A 5879-nucleotide genomic window follows, 5' to 3' on the forward strand; every position below is an offset into this window, starting at 1 on the left:
GAAGACGGCAGCAGAGGACAGCTGGGGCTCATTATTGCCCCCATCCCCCAGGTCTTAGTACCACCTGGACCTTAAAAGTGAGCCAAGGAGTAGAGGGATGGGAAGCCCTCAACTGATTATGTTTCCACCATCCAGTGAAAAGGGGGCTTGCAACAGAAATTAAGTTCAGTGTGGTTTAAGTTACTCTGGGTTTGTGAGCTGAGAAATAAGGCTGTGAGAGTAGTTAACCCAGGTTGAGGGCTAATTATGTGCATCATCCCATTCGATGCACATGGATTACATGGAAACATTAACCCCTATTTGGGGGAAACTGAGTCCCAAAGGATGGAAATGATGTGTCTAAGGTCTCAGCTGGCAAGCAGAGGCTCCAGGACTTGAACTGGGTCTGTCTGAGTACAGGGACGGTGCCCCCTTGCAGGATTTTTGGTCACGGACAGTGGTGCTGGGCACATGTGGACTTGTGAAGGGCCTTTGACAGAAGCGCCAGGCCCCAGCCTCTGAGCATGGGTCAATGTGGGCCTGTTGGTGGCCCCGGGGGCAGCTCATTGATCCTAGTTTGAAAGCTCACTGGGGCGGGAGGAACAGAGGTCAACTCAGACTCATCCTTTGAGAGGCCTTGTTTCTGACACAAGAGAGCCATGTCTTCAGCAGGGGTTTGTGCCTTCCTTTGCCCCAGATCTGGGCGCCGCTGGGTGATGAGGCGGAAGATGGGGGCAGCCCCAGAGCGGCGCTCTGGGTGAGCTCGCCCCTCCCCGTCCCTCCCAGAAACCAACGCGGCGCCTTGGCGGGACCCGCAGGCAGAGGTGGCAGACGGAGCTAAGAGGTCCCCGAGGTCCCCAGGGAGGCCCACCTGGCCACGTGCCCACAGAGTTACATGGTGATGGCAGCTCGAGCTTCTACCCCGCGCCTCCTCCACCGGAGCGTGCCCCGGTACTGCCTCCCCTGCAGAGCGCATCACCATCCCCGCGCCCGCTCCATGGCTCTGCGGACACTTAGTTCTGTAAATGATGTAATTATGCTCATAAGAGAGGGGCAGGGTGCTCCAGAGAAGGAGACTGCAGTGAGGTGGCGGGAGAGGCCTCCAGGGAGCCAGCCCGAGGAGTTGCCATGCGCTTGCCGCCAGGACTGAGGCAAGCCATTTTACTTTCTGTGAACCCCGGTCGCATGACCAAATAAAATGGAGGTGGCCTCCAGGAAATTCTGCTCCGTAGTGGTGGAGGCCGGGGCGGGGAGCCGCAGCTGCTGGCGGGCGCGGACGCGCGGCCTGAGGGGCGCCCCCTGGTGCCCGCCCCGGACCATCGGGCTTGCTTGGGAATGGCCTGGTGATGGAGCCGCCTTTCCTTCCAGGCCTTTCCCTACAAACTTGTCTTCTCCCAGTGGAGTTCCAGATGAGATGTACGGTAGGCTTTGTGTACTGAGCAATTCCGGGTGCACCTCCCACTCTTCCTGTGGACCAGGGTAGAATACACACAGGAATTTATAAGTAAATTACTCCCACTGCTTGCTCTTGAGCCTGGGAAGCTATACCTTCTGTTTCCTGTTTATGGAATCTTTGTCTACCCCAAGGTCATGAAAATATTCTGTTACTTTCTAGAAGCTTTTACTTGCTGTGAAGTGAAATTCAATTTGGTTCAAAAACAGGTAATACTACTAAATCTTTGTTTTCCTTAGCTGGCAAGTGGGGATAATTGTCCCCTGCCAGGTTGTGACATTAAATGAGATGCTGGTACAGCGTGCTCAGAATAGGGCCAGGTGCTCAGTAAGCAAAACTTAATCTAGGCTCTTCTTATTATTGTTTTGACCCCCTCCTCCCCCCAGTTGTTCTCTGGCTGTCTAGTGTTCTATTTGGCGTGATTTATTTAATCAGCCTCCTTTGTCACTGATGGTCATTTTGATCGTCTCTTATAATCCATGCTGTGTAAACCTACTTGCAAATGTAGGCACTTATGGTATTTCCCCAGGACAGACTATGGATTCTTGGTGATTCCTTGTTCCTCCATCGAATGTCTCCATGGAAATGAAACAGAGAAAAGGGCTGTGGAGACTCCCCCAGACCCCAGATGGAAAGGGTGGGTGAGGAGCGGTCAGCCGGGAAGCAGCTGGAGGAAGATTTGCCTTCAGGTAGGGGGTGGGAGATTGGGGGTCAGGGTGCAGGTGTGGAAGAAGAGCGTTTGCTACAATCTGCTGGAGGAGTAATTGCCTTCGACGGGCTGTTAATAAGAGTTATTATGTGGTTATTACAAAGGGACCGTGATGAGCCCAGCTCTCAATTGCTTGGTTCAGGAGTCTTCTGGTTTAATGTTCTTGCCTCTGGAAATGTGGAACCAGGTACCTTCCCTGCAACCCTTGGCATCAGAGGTTTGACCTTTTAGCCTTGTAGGATGAGACAGTGCCTATGGGTGCCAATTAATTCCTGGGGTAGCTAATGGGAGGGCTGGGGGTGAGAATGGGGAGAGGAAATAAAAGGGGAGAGGAGAGTAAGAGAGGGATGGGGTGATGGAGAGATGGGAAGAGAGAGAACAAGGGAAAGATATGGGGGGGTAGGAGAGAGAGAAAGAAAACCCTTGGCTCCACCGACATCACTTTGGTGTCATTACAAATGATGATTCAGCGTCTGCACTTAAACTCTCCAGGTGATTGCTGTGTGTTCAAGTGTGGGAGGCCCTGGTTTGGTGCTCACCTGGGTAAGGGGTGCAGGATGGCCCAACAGGTCTGGAGCCTGGAGTTGGGCATGTAGGAGCCCTCGAGAAGCCTGAGGCTAGCTCCATGGAGAGGCAAGCTGGGCTTCAACCTTGTCTAGTAGAGAAGGCAGGCTGTTAGAGGAGATAAGGGCTTAGGGGAAAGTAAAGCAGAAAGTGGGGGCAGAGAGTGCTGGGGAGGGGTGGTGACTTGGGTGGGTGGCCAGAGCAGTGTCAGGCAGGTGACATCTGCTGAAGGCCTACACAGAGGGGAGGGAGCCTGTGTGGTCCTCACCACCTGGATTCTGGGTTCTGTTCTGCATTGTCCACGCATGTTAGGCATGTCATGTGCACTGCCCCCCACAGGGAGATTTGTACTCCAACCCCACTGTGCCCCCACACCTTGCATGTTCTACCCCAGCCCACAGTGAATTTAAAGTTGGGGGCATTTGAGCCCAAGTGCTGAGTCACAGCTGCAGCCAGAAAGAACTTTCTTGGATGTGTTTGCTTATTTTGGTCTGTCTTCCACCTTAGGAGTTTTCCTCGTATCTGGTGACCACCATCTACCCAGTCAGATTTAAGAGTAAATATGTAGGAGGGGATGGGTGGGCTTGTCAGCTGCGGCTTTCACTTGAAGGGAGTGGGTTTTCAACCTTTACTGCCCATTAGGATCACCTGGGGAGCATTTTTTTTTTTTAAGTTTTACATTCCAAAACTTTAATTTAAACTGAATAGCCTTTTCACTTGATACAGACTCACATACTAAGGAACACTGTGTGCTTAAAACATTATTTCACAAGCAGGCATTGATGGTGTGATATTTTTGTGTGTTATACTTAGGCTCTGATCAACATGACATTAATTCACTGAGTGATCCAGAACTAATTTCCTCAAAGGGTAGGATGTTAAAAAATATAACCATCTGTGTACCATATCAACCTGAAATATATATTTCAGCTCTAAGCCTTTTAAAACAAAGCTGTATCATATACTGGCTTACTTAATATAATAATACAAAACCAAAAAAAAAAACAAAAAACTTCAGTTATCTGAGCTGATTACTTCTGCTTTCACTTATTACCAGGATACAATAACAAGTATTTGAAAATTACATCACCAGTTGCACTTAATTAGCTGTCCTTGTCAATGTTAGAATGAGAGATCTAGAAGATGACTAGGAAGGTTTGATGAGAAAATCTGGAGATTCTATCCCACACCTGGGCAGAACTGTGAGCTGCCACAGAGCGCTTGGCGGAGGGGCTCAGAAGCAAGGGCTGCTGTAGTGAGGTCATGTGATAAATTTCCACTCCCAAAACACTAAGTACAAAATCAACTTCTACGACTCAGGAGCTCAACCAAGTCAAAGTTTTGGTATATAATGCAGGCTGTTTTGGTAATACCAAAGCTTAGTAAAATTCTGTTCAGGGGTTTGCCCCCGAAACAAAACCCTGATCCATAAAGCTTAACTATATAAATAAAGTAAGGGTACAAGGAGAACAAGCCACAGTTCTCCCTTTAACCAAGAGTTTCGTTTCCTAGACAGCAGTTCTGAAGGCACCAAGTGAAGCTACAAGGCCTCTACTAAAACGTGACGTGTTGTAATTGGTGAGACTGTTCCAAAAACAGATGCCCAAAGGCATGTGGCTGACATGCCACAGAAAAAGTTCAACCAAGCAGAAGTCGGTTGTCTTAAATAGTAACATAAGCTGGTCAGCAACAGAAGAGAGACTTGAGGAGATAAAGGGTGTCACAGAGAGCATATGGTGCTCTGTGAGTCAGTCCCAGTGTTTTCCAGGGAGGGAGGGCCTCTCCATAGTTTGGGTCTTTCCTTAGCTGGCTAGCTGTCGGACACTTCTTCCCCGTCGTCCTCATCTTCTCTCCTGTCTACTTTCGTGGTGTCTGGGGGCTCATGAAGACATATTCTCTGCTACTGAACCCAAATGTAAGCACATCTTTTTCGTTCAGTTCATAGTAACACTGAGGCCCGATGTGCGGGTTGTTGAAGAAGGTCCCGTTGCCCGAGTCAAGGTTAGTGATGCAGGGCCTCACCCTGCGGCCAGCAGGCCCCTCAGCACGAGTGTATTCCATGAGCACGAGTGTATTCCATGAACCGGTACTGAAACACTGCAGGCTGCTTTGAACAAGAGGGATGGCCTGTGGGGATGTCTGCGATCGGCGGTGTCCACCCAGGGCTGGGCGTGCTGTCGATGGATGTACACAACTTGGAGCATGTCACCATTCCTGAAAGGGCTTCTGGGGGCTCACTGTAGTGGGTGACTACACCCCAGAAGGTGTTAGTGTCCCTGAGAAGTGCCCCAGAGCATTTGCAGCTTGGCTTTTCCTTAGCGGGCAACTCTTTTTCTTTATTGTGGCTGGCAGGGCGGGGAGCCAATTTCTGCAACCTGGTATCATGGCCACTTCCTTCTTCCGGCCACGCTCTGTCTTCCCTCCTGCTCCCTGAGCCCGCGGGTTCTGAACGGCTCCTCCTGCCTGCAGCAGCCCACTCCCCGGCCTCTCCTGCAATCCCTCTTCTGGGGAGAGGAGCCCTGGCTGCTGTTTCTGGCCCTTCTGTGTTCTTTCCTGATGGTTCCCGCCCTGCCAGTCCTGCTGCCCACTCCGGGTACAACCCTCGCGGTCCCACTTCGCTTTGACTGTGGAAGGGGGAGGACTTCAGCTTCTCTAACTCCGAGGAGACCTGCTGCTTCTCCCTGAGGACTTGCATTTCTTTTTGGCTGGGCACCGGCTGCCTCCTCGGACTCGGTTCCGGTGGGGGGCCGAGGCGACCCTGGGCGGACGGAAGGAAGAAGCGGTCCATGGAGCTCCGCTAGATAAAGGAAGCTGGGGAGCTTTTAAAACTAGGACTCCTTGGCCCTTCCCCCGCTCATTAAATCTGAGCCTCCGGAGGGCGGGGCCCTGGCCTTGGCAGTTTCCAGGGATTCTAATCGCAGCCAACACAAGAGCCCGGCTGCAGGGGACTTAGTTTGGCCATCTCGAAACAATAACAGAAAGATTAGTAGGTCCGTAAACTTGCAATCATATGTGTCAAACACAGCGTACTGTTTTCCCCTTGAAAATAGAAACTATGGGAAATAATACAGACTGAGTGCAGGAAATTGTGTTTTCTTTGACAGAAGTTAATTCTAAATTAAGTGTTCCTTGGGAGAAAAGCAGAGAAAACATTTTTACATGTCTATCATTTGT

General features: G+C 50.7%; 1 pseudogene; it reads right to left on the reverse strand.

Annotated features, from left to right (window-relative positions):
* Positions 1-4515: 4515 nt before the first annotated feature.
* LOC119509836 lies at positions 4516-5493 on the reverse strand (annotated as a pseudogene).
* Positions 5494-5879: the final 386 nt, after the last annotated feature.

Source organism: Choloepus didactylus, chromosome 15 (assembly GCF_015220235.1).
Source record: "Choloepus didactylus isolate mChoDid1 chromosome 15, mChoDid1.pri, whole genome shotgun sequence".
Classification (NCBI taxonomy): domain Eukaryota; kingdom Metazoa; phylum Chordata; class Mammalia; order Pilosa; family Megalonychidae; genus Choloepus; species Choloepus didactylus.